We start from the raw sequence: 13,048 nt of genomic DNA, 5'->3' as shown, positions 1-13,048 counted from the left end.
CAGACTGTATTAAACAATAAACAATTAAGAATTAAATAATAAGGAGGCTTCCCTGGTGGCTCAGTGGTAAAGAACCGCCTGCCAATGCAGGAGACGTGGGTTCGATCCCTGGGTCAGGAAGATCACCTGGAGAAGGAAATGGCAACTTCCTCTGGTATTCTTGCCTGGGACGTCCCATTCACAGAGGAGCCTGGCAGGCTACAGTCCATGGGGTCACTAAAGAGTCGGACAAGACTTAGTGACTAAAACAACAACAACAAATTGGGATGTCTCATGGTATCATATTGGGTAGGCGGTACTGGAGGCCAGGTGGGGATAGGAGGGGTTAGAAGAAGACAAGTTCTTCCACCGTCTTCAGAAATACCTTCATCCCACACTTGTAGAGACCACATCAAGACAATATTCCATCTGGCTCCAGAAATGAGAAGTTAAAACATAGGTGTTTCCAATGTAGGTGGAGCAGACAAGAAACAAAATCAATTGTATAAAGGGCTTGCTTTTTTGCAGAGTGTGCCATAGATAAGGGCATCCCTGGAGGCGCTAGTGGTAAAAGAAACTGCCTGCCAAGGCAGGAGACCTGAGTTGCCGGTTCGCTCCCTGGGTCAGGACGATCTCCTGGAGAAGGGCGTGGCAACCCACTCCAGTATTCTTGCCTGGAGAATCCCATGTACAGAGGAGCCTGGTGGGCTACAGTCCATGGGGTCGAACAGAGTCAGACATGACGGAAGGGACTTAGCATGCCCAGCACACCCATAGATGAAGGTCATTAAGAGTTTAGATATTGTCTGTGATATTCTGAAGAGTTAATAATCTAGTTCTAAGATAAACATAACTGCATAAAGGAAGAGATAGTTAATTTCTAAACAAAAAATGAAAAAGAACAAAGGAGGCAAGAACTATTATAGAATAAAGTCCTTGGTTGGTGTAACATTTGCTCCTGAAGTATACAGTCTAACATCTTTGCCCAAGGAATGCGTCACAGAAACTTTACTGGGAACAGCAAGACATCAGAGTGGAGACGTTATTTGTCTCTCTGGTTGTAGGCATTTGTTCGTGAAATATACACCAAACGATAAGACCCTCTTCATGTTTTAAAGCACATTCTTATAAGCATCATGGCTCATCAGTTTTCCATTCTTAGTGGTATTTTGTTAATTATATTGTTAAGATTCAACATGTTTTTAAGAAGTTGTATTTTACAGGAACTACCCCTGCGCTAGAGTCAATAATTTCTCTTTGGCTGATTATGGACCAAATCAAGGGACAAGAGAAGCCCTGAGATTCGATACAGTAAAGTGTTCTGCACTCCTCAAATTCACAAGAGGACTCATTAAACTTGGTTGTCCATCCTCAACTGAATTCCACACAGTTTCGATGTTTGGGTGAGAGAGAGGCTGTGTAAAGATAACAGAAGAAAGATGGACTGTTCCTCTATACCCTTGTCTACTTGTTTGCTTTCTTGCTCTTAAATTTCAAAATCCTACAGCAACTGAAAAGGGCTTATCTGTGTTCTGCTGAGAGGGGATTTAGGCAATAATGAAAGGAAATTGAGGTTCAGCTTGAAGAATGCCTGCCTGTGCTGGCATGGCAAGTATGTTGTTTTCTGGAAAATATATGCAACTCCTCTTCCCTAAAAAACTCTGTGTTTTGTTATGATGGTAAATATGCCACCTTTTCCTGTGGGCCTGCTGTTACTCTGCTTGGTATTTAGCAGAGAGGACAAAAGTCTACTTTCGTGCCAAGGATAAAGTCTCAAATTGATGAGACTTTGCAAATGAGAGCTCATGGCAGTCTTTTAGAAATATTGTTATTGTCCCTGGAAATAGAAGTAGACGTCTCCTCTTCATCCAGACTTTCAGAGCATCTATTGTCCCCAAATGACTCCACCAGCCTGGAATTTAGAGTTTGAAGCCATTGATTTAAGGTGCTATACGTAGCTCATACCTGCAGTTTTGGGTAAGGTGAAAGCAGTATTTTCAACCAAACAATACTGTGCTCGAATTATTCCTTCTGTCTTCTTTAAAATACAAAAGATTGCTCCTCAGACAAGAAAAATTACTATAAAATACACTAATTGATTAAATATATACTAGAATAATACATCTACTTGTAAGCTGTGCACTTACTTTTCTAGCAATCCAGTCTTAATGCAGAAAATATCATAAATAAATATGACACTTTGGCCAAAAGAGGACCTTAATTTCAATGATATCAACCATTATTTCCTGAAATCCAAGTGGCAGGAAGTGACATTTACTGGGAACTCACTCTGGAAAAGAGATGATATCAAATCGTTTGGCGACAGAAAATGAGATGGTTGGATGGCATCACTGACTCAATGGACATGAGGTTGAGCAAACTCTGGGAGATGGTGAAGGACAGGGAAACCTGGCCTGCTACAGTTCATGCAATTACAAGGAGTTGGACACAACTTAGCGAATAAACGACAAATGTCTATTATCTCCGTTGATTATCAAGATCTACTTTTGAAATAAATGTCATTATCCCTATTGCATAGATAAGGAAACTGAGGCAGAGAAAAATTAAGTAAACTTCCTAAGGTAATTCAGCTGATAAGTAAAAAATCCAATAATGAATCTCAAATTTTACGCTATTTACTACATCATTGCTAAATAACTATTATGGAAGTGCTAGTGGCTTATAGAATTCATTAATTCACCTCTCCTTTAAAAAAAAATATGCATCTATGAGCACAAAACTGAGAGTATTCAAGAGATTAAAGAACAAGGAAAATAAATACAGAAGGAGCCTATGAAGGTTCCTAAAAAGTCAAAGGGCAGGATTAGCAGGTGTTACAATAGGATGTAATTAAGACATACCATGATAAGCACCAAATATTTCATCCTGAAACATTTAAGAGAATGATGTATCTAGATTAAGATTGATAAGAAAATTATTCATATGAGACAAGTTGTACTGGAGTTTCATTTTGAAGTCTTTTTAAAAAAATATAATTGTGTAAAAGTTCTGGTGTAATGGGTTTCATTGGGATGGAATTTTTCTGCCAATGAGTGAGTGTCCAATGTGAACATCCTGCTGTCTTAGAATGGTCACCACTGGAGGTCAGAGAGCACACTTGATTGATTTTTGATGGAGAAATTGATACACTGATAAAACAATCTAGTTGATTTTGAGGCAGCCCCTGATGGGATCTACCACGCTTGGAGAGAAATGGCTTTGACTCTGGGATTTGGTGACAAAAATGTAAGAGCCTGCCGCACCTGAGCCTGGGTTCATGCTGGTTCCTGGTCCAAAAGTCAGACATGTTTTAGGCCTGATGGACGTGTTTCAATGCCAACGTCGGCTTCTCTCGGTTGTATTCTGTTGGCTTCTGCTGGCCCCAGTCCCTGCCTAGCTACTGGCACGGCTCCTCCTCCTTGGTTAAGTAGGGGGTTCTAACACTTGCAGATTACTCTTATCCCTGAGCCCCCCACCTTTCCCAGAATCTTCCTGTTTAAACTATTATCTGGTCATAACAAGCTGGGCAAGATTCATGAAATCCCCACACACAATCCAAAAGCATATTGTCATGTTTCTCTGCCTAGATGGTGCAATTCACAGCAAAGTGGGTTTGAGGGGATGGGCAGAAGTGGGGGAGCATTCTTCTCATTCTTTTTCTCAAGCACCTTCTGGAGATTTTTTTGCTTTTCTGTTTTGCTTTTCCATTGTCATGACTGCTCAGAAATAAGAAAGCATCCCAAATATTTCGACTTACATTTTCTTACATGGAGACATGTCAACCATGCGTTCGATGACAGACGGTTGTATGTGTGTGTGTGTGTGTGTTTAAATAACTTTGCCCCATTCTCTAAATCACAGATAATCATGAGCAGAGTTGGTGGTTGTTTGTTTTTTTTTTTTTTCAAATGGTTGCAAATCCCCAGCCCATGTGATAAAAGATGCTGACATTAATATTCTGGTGTGCAAGCTAATTCCTTCAGCCCAGCTGTGAGGCAGAGGCTCTGTGACCGAGGTGAGACTGCGGCAATGTGCAGCGTGTGCAGGGTCCCCTGAAAGGCTGATCTGTTACTGCACCTTGTGCAAATTATGGCAGCTCGACTGTTTCCATGGATGAGCAGAAGTGGCTGTTTTCTTGCTGCTGCGTTCAATTTACTGACTGCCTCGAAAGGTTCAGAGCGGGCCCTTGGTTTGACTATTAACTATTTACATCCTGTCACTTTCTAGACTTCAATCATCCTTGACCCCTCTAGCTTATAGAGGAGCGATCAGTAAACATAATAGTGTGAAGTCCTTCCCTGGTAGCTCAGCTGGTAAAGAATCCGCCTGCAGTGCAGGAGACCCCGATTCGCTTCCTGGGTCGGGAAGATCCACTGGAGAAGAGATAGGCTACCCACTCCAGTATCCTTGGGCTTCTCTGGTGGCTCAGTGGTAAAGAATCCATCTGCAACTCAGAGACCTGGCTTCAATCCCTGAGTTGGGAAGATTCCCTGGAGACGGGAACAGCTACCTACTCCAGTATTCTGACCTGGAGAATTCCACGGACTGTACAGTCCATGAGTCATGAAGAGTCGGACACAACTAAGCAACTTTCACTTTCAGTTTTTCAGAGCATTTAGCTCCTGTCTCTGCAATGTGTTCATTAAGTAAATCTCTATGTCACTTGGGGCCCCATAGATCAAGCCACCCGGTGTTCTAAAGAGTAACAGGTTGCAAAGACTACTCGCAAAGGAAAAGGACCCCCACCTTCCTTATCACTCTTGGGATATATACCAGCAATTAACCCTGTACTTTCTTATATTATCATGTAGCTATTATTTCTTGCACATTTTCCTATCCTCCCATATAGATTTTCAGGTCCTTTTGTGTGTGTGTGTGTGTGTGTGTGAGTATGTGTGTGTGTGTTTCCTTCTCCAGAGGACAGGGAGCCATTTAAGATTTTTAAGGAAGAAAGATCTTTTTATATATTTATTTATATTATTTTTGGCCACACTTCAGGGCACATGGGATCTTAGTTCCCAGTAAGGGACTGAATCCATGCCCTCTGCACTGGAAGCTTGGAGTCTTAACCACTGGACCACCAGAGAAGTCCCAAGGTCTTTTTCCAAAAATTCATTTTTTTATACAATCTTAAAAGGTTACACTCCATTTATAGTTCCTACAAAATATTGGCTATATTCCATGTATTGCACTTTAGCCTTTAACCTATCTTACACCAAGAGTTTGTATGTCCCACTCCCCCTTCCTTACGTTGGCTCCCCACCACTGCCAACCTCTAGTTTGTTCTCTGTGTATCTGTGGGTCTGCTTCTTTCTCGCATGCGGTGTGTGTGTGTGTGTGTGAATATACATATTCCCAATGCAGTACTTCTCCACCGTAAAATGAAATGTTGTCATTTGCAGCAATATGGATAAACTTGGAAAGCATTACGCTCAGAGAAAAAAGTCAGATTTTCAGGTACTCGATTTTAAAAAGTAGTATCTCCTTCAAATCCTCTTCAGCTTCTAACCAAACACCTGGTTTAAACACAACCCTTACTGCATGAAATATAGTGTGAGGCACATAGTAAATGCTCCATATATGCTTTTTGCTACTGAAATTAAAAATGGAAATGACTGGGGGGAAAGCAACAAGCTTTGACATGATTAGAGAGCATCTGGGTCACTGGGGCAGAGTCCTCTTTTTCTTCCCACCCCTTCTAGCCTCTGGATTGCCGTGTGGAACTCTAGGGCTCTGCCCTGGCTCTGGGTACAGCTAAACAAGGCCCTCTGCAAACAGTTCTGCCCATCAAGCCCTCCAGCCCAATCTCTGTGACTTGCACCCTATGGCACCTTGTTCTCCTGCTGCAACCAACTCTGCGTCCCGCCTGTGGCTGCCTGTTCCTTTACTGCTTCCTGTTCTCATGTTCTACCTGAACATCCTTCTCCTCCTGACCCATAGCCAGGTGACTCCTCCCCACGGAAGGCTTTTGTGACCTACTCCATCGAACTGATCCCTCTTTTTGTACCCTCAGTGTTATCTGTACACTTTAGCATCATTGAACTTATGTGTAAGACCACTCTCTCACCTACCGGATATACGTTCTCAGCAAAGAGGGCTGTGTCTTGTTTATCCTTGAGTGCTTGTGTGCTAAGTTTCTTCAGTCATGTCTGACTCTTCTGTGACCCCATGGACTGTAGCCCACCAAGCTCCTCTGTCCATGGAATTTCCCAGGCAAGAATAATGGAGAGGGTTGCCATTTTCTACTCCAGGGGTTCTTCCCAACCCAGGGATCAAACCTGCATCTCTTGCATCTCCTGCACTGCCAGGCAGATTCTTTACCACTGTGCCACATGGGAAGCCCTAGTTTAAATGTAAGCAAGCACATAACTGGAAAACACAACTGGAGAATGTTATAAGGGCTCATCCTACTAGATGAATCAAACCAGATTTGCTAAGAGCAGAATCCCTCCACCCTCCCAAATCTGTAGCAATGGCACAGCACCACACATGAAAAAAAGTGCTAGCTCTGTTTCAATTGAAGTAAATCAGAAGTTTTAATAAGATGTTGACCCATTCTTAGAAGAGCTGATGCCTTTTTAAAAATCAAAACAGTGGTGGAATAGGTCAAGAAACCTAAAACAGAGAGGCTTGCATTGTCTCTGCTTGATCTTGGACAATTAATTTAACATCCCTCAATTTCTGGTTTCTTAGGCAATCAGTGAAGATATAATTCCATCCATCTTGTAAGGTTATCATGGAGAATTAAGTGCCAAAAAGTATGAATTCATTGAATGCTAATTTCCTTCCCTAACTTCACCCTGAGTTTCCTTGCTATAGGTTTTGGGATACTGAGTGGAGATAATCCAACTGTTAAAGGGGTGTTTAAAACGATGACCCAAAAAGCATATACTGTGATCACACTCTAATATCCCCTATGAAAAAGAAGCCTTGAGGAATTTAATGCCGTGTCTGTAATAAACAACCTTTATCAAAATTTAAGTTGCTTTCTATGCATTCCACACTAGAGAGAGGTTCAGCTTTAGTTGCCTTTTCATCTGCAAAAGCAATGTTGCATCGGTCAATCAGTCGCTGAAATGGTCTTATCTAAGCCTGATGATTCTGATCCAACACAAGTCTGCAGAGATTAACTACCACGGGAGTACATCATGTCAACTCATTCTACTTCCACAGACTTCCCCACAATGCTTCATCCCTCTATCAGCCAGCTGTCATTGAAAGCCTACCAGGTACTGAGGCCAGAGGGTACGAAGTGGCATCATCATTTCTCAGAGAATGCATGATCTCGTTGGAGAGAAAAACACAGCGATTACAAGATAGCTCACAATGCCCAGCTATGCACGAGGCACTCTAAATGAATGATAAAGACCACGTGTGCTCTGGGAGGTCAGAGGCAAGCACAGCCCCGCTGGGCAGCACTGCAAGCCCAGACTGCACCAGAATGGGAGGTTTAAGTGAGGCCAAATACAAGAGACCACATGGAAAGAGTAGCAGGGGAGAGGAGAGTGGGCTACTGAAAAGGCAGGCAGCATGAAAGCAGGCTCACGTGGGGCGGCGCACGATCTCACGCAGACACGGTGAGAACGCAGGGCTCCTTGGGGCATGCGTGACCCTCCGCACAGTGAGAGACCCAGCGACCAAGCCGGGAACCCCTGAATCCTTGAGCAACAGATCCCGGATAGCAAGTGCTGGGGAAAATGGAATTTGCGATCCTGAAAACGATGTGTACCAACTGTTCTGGGTGAAGCTGTATTTGTCGCCCTTAGCACCCTGATTTCCACATACCTTAAATTTTGCTTTCGAAATGACAGCTCCTGCTATGAGCAGATCACAGCACTTATAGACAAAACCTGTGTGTTGGTGATCTGTAATTTCCTGTCAAGTTGCACTGGGAAGTAGGATAACTAAAACAGCCTTCTAGAACTTGTCTTGCTGAGCCCTGTCAAACCCGTTTCCATCCGCCATTATCATCTTACTGCTTGCCCTAGAAATGCCAAATATGGAGACCAAATAGTGGTCAAGATCATCAGTGGGAAGACCAGAAAAAAAAAAGGGAGTAAATGAAATTTTAATATAAATTTCTTTCCCATTCACAAATGTAGCATGATGTGAACACAACACCCAGAAATAGTGAGGACACTATGAGCAGACTCACTCTGCGTGTGACCTGAAGCTGGAAAAGAGTACAGAGACTCTTCACCACCAATCTAGAACCTACCTTCAGAATCCTGGGCACGGAGGCTCTCTCAGTCTAAGCAGACGAATTGACTAAATGTTTACTCTTGAACTTCTTTGAACACTAACTTCTGCTTTTCAGTTTGTCGTGTCAATTTGTCTGAAATGGAAAACTGAATAGTTATTTCAAAAGTACAGATGGAGCCCCTTGTTTATAGTATAATTCTTTACACCAAATGGAACTGCAGGAGGTTCAAAATTTGTAAAGGTCTTCCAAAAATCCAAACACATTATTCATTTCAACAAATCTGACAATTTTTGAACTACAGAAATTTTTGAACAATTTTTTTAGTCCATTCGTGTTAACTGAGGTTAATTTGAAGATACTGCTACTTTCCAAAAAGAAGTAGTTGAATTCCAGAAGGCAATTTACACCAGAACATAATTCAGTCAGACTCTTCTATCTTGGGTGAACAAAGAAAATACCTGTACTAAGGACATTAAAATTAAAAAAAAAAAAATCTAGTTGAACTCATTTTACAGTTAGCAGATAAATGCTTTTAACAAGGTGGTAATGGGTTTTAATCCACTTGCATGAAAGATATAATACAGACATTAGCTTTTCCCATCTCGTTAATTCTTATACTATTGTAATTACATTTGTTATAAGCATTTAGTTTTGTGCTTTAAAAAAAATGAATTTTTTTTTTTGGGTGAAGTGGGAAGAGTGAAATTTCATGGAAAAATAAAATGATTTTAATTTATTTCAGTAAATCATGTTGACTAGAGAGATTACGGCCTAAACTAGCTGATATGTTGACAATCCACCATGGACAAGGTGTTCTCATTATAGAGAATTTTCAAAGCATGTTTTTGGAGGAAGTGCTGGAAATGTACTTTTTTTTTTTTTTTGGTTCTGGGGATTTGGGGCATATTTTTAAATTTTAATGCTAAAGTTGCTACCTATAAAGAAAGATGAACAGAGAACAGGGAAAGCAAGAAGTCCTGCCAATTGTGGGACTTTTAGACTTTTTTTTTTCCCAATAGAGAAATATAAATTGCTGCTTGAAACAAAATTAGTGTCTGTCTTTGGATCCCCTCGATGAGACAGTGTTTGATCTCTTTTAGAGGGGAGAGAAATCCGAACCTGAGTTTTCCCAATCACCTTTGCATTTTACTGCTGACAGACACAATAAAAATAAGAGCACTAAGCCCAGGAGAGCAGGTTCCCAAAGGAAAAATAGGTGACTTGCAAAGAGACTTTGATAATGAGGTGAACCAGCCACTTCAGTGCACCTTTCCGATACCATCAAAGATCTTGTAGAGAGAAGGAAATCTAACCTCTTTCTTCTTAAAAATGAATCTCGTTCAAAACAACAAAAGAGAAATTTGGAATTTCATGAGGATTACTCAGAATCCTCCAAAATAGTCTTAGCTTTATCAAATCTGGATTTCAATGTCAGTAATTCAGGGCTAGCTTTATGAATACAATGGCTATCTCCAGCAGCTGGGCCATATTATTTCAGGACTTTGTTTTTATGCTGAAGTTGGCTATAAGTTCTATGCTTGATTTATGAAGCAAAACACTCTATTTACTGTACAATGCCATAGTGCTGACATGCGGGGTCAGTCCGTAATGCATTTGGAGTGGAGCGTGGGAACGGGGTTAAATGAGCAACATGCAATGGTTTATGAATGTAAAATGTGGCTTTTACAAAAAGAAAGCAAGATTCGAAGGGCCCACATGAAAATTGGGACAAACAGTAGCAAGCTGTTTGAATTTATTTGTAAGCACAAAGATTATATTTGACTAGGCAACTTTGGACGGAAGAGCGGAAAAATGTAAAAAATAAATAAAAATGAACATACAGACTTCCCAACAACCCTCAGGGTAGTAGGAAGACTTCTCATGCTCATCCGTCTCTTCCACTGTAATAACTGCTTCCTTTTTTTAGGCAGTCAGAAATATGGGAAATAAAAAGGGTCAATAGGAATATTTTTTAAATTGATCAGAATTGTCAAAGATGGGCCATCAGTAAGCTGAAAAGCCTTAGACTTCTGCACTAATACAGAGATAATTTCATCCTATTCTGAATTTTAATTCTAAAATAAAAATGAGGCACTCATGTACCTTCTTTCTTACAGAATCAACAAAAGAGATAAAGGGATGAAAGGAAGAGAGAGCCACTGATTTTCTCTCCTGTTAAGATTTCTTCTTTTTTTCTGAGAGGAGGGGAGCAATTTTCCAAATGTTACCAAATGACCATGAAAACCATGTGGAGTCCAGGTGTGAAATTGTTGTTGTTCAGTCACTCAGTCATGGTCGACTCTTTGCGACCCTGTGGACTGCTGCGTGCCAGGCTTCCCTATCCTTCACTACCTCCCAGAGATTGCTCAAACTCATGTCCACTGAGTTGATGGTGCCATCCAACCACCTCATCCTCTGTCATCCCCTTTCCCTCCTGCCTTCAGTGTTTCCCAGCATCAGGGTCTTTTCCAATGAGTTGATGCGTCACATCAGGTGGCCAAAGTATTAGAGCTTCAGCTTCAGCATCAGTCCTTCCAATGAATATTCAGGTGTGAGATGGGAGAATATAAAATGGGAAAGAGCTCATCATATGATCTGCTGGTTCTTGATCTGTGAATTCCAACCACTACCCCCTCCCCCGGCCCCGCCATTCAAATCCTTCTAAAATCCTATATTTAATTAGAGATAGCAGAACTTGAGAATGAAACCCTCCAATCTGTATCACATGGGAACTGAAGGATGCCTTTCTTTACATGATGAATGTCAGACAGTGCACCAACAGGGTCAAATTTGTTTTAGGACTATCATACTGGAAGATGTGAGTCCCAGATATTCAACAGCATGAACAGAAAAACAGGCAAGAACTTGGCCAGACCGCGAAACAGCTGCAAAGTCATTGGGAAAAAGGACAGAAAATGTGAATGAGAAAAACACCTTTGTAGAAACCAATCATTCTGGAGGCCGATTAATCTTGTTTTCATTCCAGACTAGGCTGCAACTGCTGCTTAATGTCTATCAGAACTGGACACTATTTTACAGTGAAAACAAAATGTACTTGAAAAAAAATCCAACTGATAGCTTTTGAGAAAACATTCATACAATTTTTTCCAGATTCTCCTCTGACATGAGTGGCAACTATGCCAGGGTTACCACGTGACCACACGGATGCAGCTCCTGAAAGTGGAATAGCCATTTGCAAAACATGAACGCTGCCTTCAACAAGTTCTCTCTATGAAGAAAGTAGTCAAAAAGATAATGCCCTAAAGCAACTGAATACTGTAAATATATCTTGCAGGGAGATTATTCTTAGATATGAAGGGTGTGACCCAAATGCTTCAGTGAAACTTAGTTTCTTGCTAGCTAGGGAAAGAATGACAAATACCTCCTAATTTGATTAACTCAGGATGAGAGCTGTGGGTCTCCTGCCATCGTTGTGACTGATAAGATTCCAGCTTAACAGCTGCAGTCAGGGAATGGCTCTGCCTTTATTTGGGACAAGTTCACTATCAAAGTGAAAATGTTACCAGTCCAAGGCAAGAAGAAAAGTGCAGGGGTCCGTGCCCCCAAGAGTCTTGGAAGGCCTCCACATCTTGGCTTGAATTAAAGGGTCTGATTTGGTAGGGTCTGCAGCACCAGTAGATGAGCTGTGGTTGTTTAGTTGCTAAGTCATGTCTGACTCTTTGCGACCCCATGGACTATAGCCCACCAGGCTCCTCCATCCATGGGATTTCCCAGGCAAGAGCACTGGAGGGGGCTGCCATTTCCTTCTCCAGGGGATCTTCCCGATCTGGAATGAAACCTGGGTCTCCTGCATTGGCCAGCGGATTCTTTACTGCTGAACCCTCAGGGAAGCCCCAAGAGATCAGTAGATAATCCAACATCAGTGAGGCGGATGCCAACTCAGCCCACAGCACCATTAGATAACTGTTCTTTCTGTTGAAACAAAGTAGGGAGCACAATGAGACTTTTGTAATATTAAAATGTCCCCTGCTCCCCATTGACGTTCTGAGAAGCCATTTGATAGTTTGCATCAAGTGAAACAGCCTGAAGGAGCGCAAGCCCACAGATGGGTACTGCCTGGAAGTGAAAGTCTCTGAGTCCTGTCCGATTCTTTGCAACCTCCAGGCCAGAACACTGGAGTGGTAGCCTTTCCCTTCTCCAGTACAGCCTACTACAGTGCAAATGCTGACTCTGCTTAGCTTCCTGTGAGCCCGTGTCAATACAGTAAAGGACTAAGAGAAGGAGTTGCAATGAACTCCTAACTTTTTTGAAAGAAAATTTTTAAAAAACTTAGAGACAAAATAATATTAGATAGAAAACATGTGAAGGAAAATACAACATCAAGCAATAAAAATGGAAAGAGTTTTCCAGGGGATTCAGCTCTTCACCCCTTTCCCCCTCTCACCTCTGCATGCTGACACCAAGTGACTCTTCCTGATCAACGCTCAACCTTCCAGTCACCTTTGACTTCCTGTATGCATCTCCTCCAAGTCGTGAAAATTCTCAACCACGATCCTCTTTTGTTTCCTCCGTTTTCAGTCTTATCACCTTTGTTGAGGCTCTTGTCACATCTAATTGTGTCTCTTTGTTCCCTCTCTTCTCTTTTCACTTCAATTCATGCCATAAACCAGCGCCAAAGTAACCATCTTAGGAAGGACGTCTGGTGTTCCACGCCCCTGCCCTGAAATCTCCAGGTGCTCCCAGCTCCCTAAGGATGTGAACTGCTGACCCCTCGTCGTTGCTCTCATGGGTCTGTACGCTGCAGCTCCAACTTATTTTGGAGTCTACCTGTACACTAGGTCCTCCAGCCCAACGCTAATCACCAGATTCCCTACACCTAACGTTTACTGCCTACAATTGTTTTTT

This window comes from Bos grunniens, chromosome 24 (genome assembly GCF_055505025.1).
Source record: "Bos grunniens cultivar Pamir isolate PY7600 chromosome 24, Bosgru_T2T1.0, whole genome shotgun sequence".
Classification (NCBI taxonomy): domain Eukaryota; kingdom Metazoa; phylum Chordata; class Mammalia; order Artiodactyla; family Bovidae; genus Bos; species Bos grunniens.
This window is presented reverse-complemented; position numbering follows the sequence as displayed.